The 2,455-nt window shown below is 54.9% G+C and overlaps 1 pseudogene; it reads left to right on the top strand.

Moving 5' to 3' along the window:
- The first annotated feature begins 281 nt into the window (after window positions 1-281).
- Window positions 282-955, top strand: LOC144331585 (uncharacterized; annotated as a pseudogene).
- Window positions 956-2,455: the final 1,500 nt, after the last annotated feature.

The following is a 2,455-nucleotide window of genomic DNA, read 5'->3' as shown; positions in this document are numbered from 1 at the left end:
ACTGCCCATGTTTAGGATGTGTTTGAGTTTTTGTGATTTTTCCTGCACTGAAGCTACTGGGCTGGCTCTGAGTCACTGTCATGGGACTTCAGGTTGCCCCGACGGGAAGCGGAGGGGGAGGAGGGCCGCGGCCGTGATAATGAAGGGCTTGTTGCCTCTTGGGACAGCGAGTTCAAACTCTTTGTAATTGTCAGCGTAAATAGTGACCCGCTGAGGACATGGCTGTAATTCAGATTGGCATGGTGGATTGTCATCCTTGATATCAGGTACCTGCCTCTAAAATGACGGTACCCGTAGTGCGGCTCCAGGAGGGCAGCTCCTGCCAAACACATGTGCTCCTGGGCCCGCGCCTGAAGCCACGGTCATGCTGCCAGCCAGGCCTGCAGCTGTGGGTGCAGCGGGGTCTTCATGGCACTGAGCACCTCCCTCGTTTGCTTGTGGGGCCCAGCCCTCCGTCCCTCCCTGTCCCCAGTGCGGCTTCTCCCAGGGTTCTCCCAGCCCCGTGCACACCTCCGTCTTCACAGCTTCCCTAGTTTTCTCGTGGGCGGCCCAGGTGGGCGCCTGGGCAGGGATCGTGTGTTAGTCGAGTTCTTTCCAGCCTTCCCTGGCTAGTGGCTCAACAGGTCCCTTCAGATGAGTCAGCCAGCTGTGTGCCCGCGTGTTCAGGATACTTGTCAGGGTCCTTCCTCAGAGCAAGACCGACACTCACCTCCTCCATAGGACTTTGGAGCCCGCCCTGGAGAGACGCCAGCCACATCCAGAGGGGCCGCCCGGGTCCCCGCGGGCTAGTGAGAGTGACTTCTGAGCCACTCGAGGCCCCACTTTGTGTTCCTACACCCCACAAAGTCACTTAAAGCGCCATGTTCTGGTGCCGTGTGCCTCTCGAGTGTGGCACACAAGCCTGGACGGGGATCTGAGCGGGCACTGCCTTCCTCAGGCTGCGCTTGTGTTTTAGGGCCCCAGGAACACTCGTGGCTGTGATTCTAGCCACTGTCTCGGCTTCCCTAGAGGGTTTCACCCGCAGCCTGAGGGCAACATCGGCAGCCACCGAGGAGCCAGCAGGTCCGACGTTGGTCTCACTCAGTCCTTCTCGACTTTGGTGACAGAGGAGACAGCAAAACTTCAGCTGGGAGCCCCAGGCCTTCTCTGCTTGGGGCCCTGGGACTGACATAGCACAGATCCTGCCATCCACGTGCTGGGGGCCCCGCTGTGCGGCTCCCTCCTCTGGTCAGGGGCCGCTCCCTTGGGCTGGGCAGCTCCGGGTCCTCGCACTCAGGGGCTCAGGGCGGGTCCTGGATGCAGAGAGAAGGAGAAGGGCGGCGGTTTGAGCCCAACTGTGTTGGCTTCATCTTCTGCCTCTTGTCGCTAAATACATTTGCAAAGTTTTCCAGATGAAAACTCAGAAGGGATTTTTAATGACTGGAATCTGTGAATTCCATGGAAGCCAAGTCTGTCCACCTCTTTCACCCATCTCACTTCTCCCCGTTGGGGCTGATTTTGGCAGCGATCATAGAGGCAGGGACGCAAGGGATGGTGGCCAGCCCTTGGCCCTGTGTCCCTGTGTCCCTCCTCTCCTTCCCTCAGCGCCACAGCATTTCGGTGTCATCCCCTTCCCTGCATGTGTCCTCTTGAAAACCAAGTGCGGCTGGAGGGAGATGCCTGTGCGCACTCCTGTGACCTTCCCGGCCAGGCTGGCTGCAGCAGCCCCTCGGCAGGCATCTTTGTGGTGCTGCCTCCATGCCCCTCCCATCACCTGATGCTCGTGTTCCTGAATCTTCACGCGTGTGCTCTGTGCAGCCACCTCACGGGCTCCCTGGGAACGGAGACAGTGTCTCACACTGGTCAGAATGCTCTTCTCTGTCCACTGAATAGTCCAACACAGAATCATTCCTCTGTGATTATTTACGCTTTGTTATGTAGAACTGGAATAAAGAAAAAGTGGATTTAGACATTACAGCCATCAGGTTGAAGCTTAGTAATTGCATTAGGGAATTAAATGGAAACATTTGAGCTTCTCGAGTTCTAATTCCACATCTTCGTATCCCCATCACCCCATACCCAGTGTCTAAGAGAGCTCTTGGTCTAGGAGTTTCTTGATAAATGCTTACTGAATTGAACTGTACTGAGCTTAACATTCCCACCTAGAGTTAGAAGCCAGTCCCTGAACAAATTGCATTTAGAACATGAGTTTGACGTTACTGTGGTAAGGGGTATCCTACACGTCATAATTCCTAGTCAATATCGGGTATTTAGTCAAATAGACTCAAGTATAGAGAAGCATAGGCCCATCTGGCAAAAGGGCAAGGCACGCTGCTTTAGGTCCAGGTCCCCAATATCAACTATGAAAATAAAACGTCAACTCCAATGACAGCCCTGTCCTCAGCTGGTCACTGTTTACGCTAACAATTATAAACAGCTTGAACTTGCTGTCCTGAGAGGCAACACACCCTCCATT

The sequence above is a fragment of the Macaca mulatta genome, chromosome 10 (genome assembly GCF_049350105.2).
Source record: "Macaca mulatta isolate MMU2019108-1 chromosome 10, T2T-MMU8v2.0, whole genome shotgun sequence".
In the NCBI taxonomy this organism is placed as follows: Eukaryota; Metazoa; Chordata; class Mammalia; order Primates; family Cercopithecidae; genus Macaca; species Macaca mulatta.
This window is presented reverse-complemented; position numbering and strand designations above follow the sequence as displayed.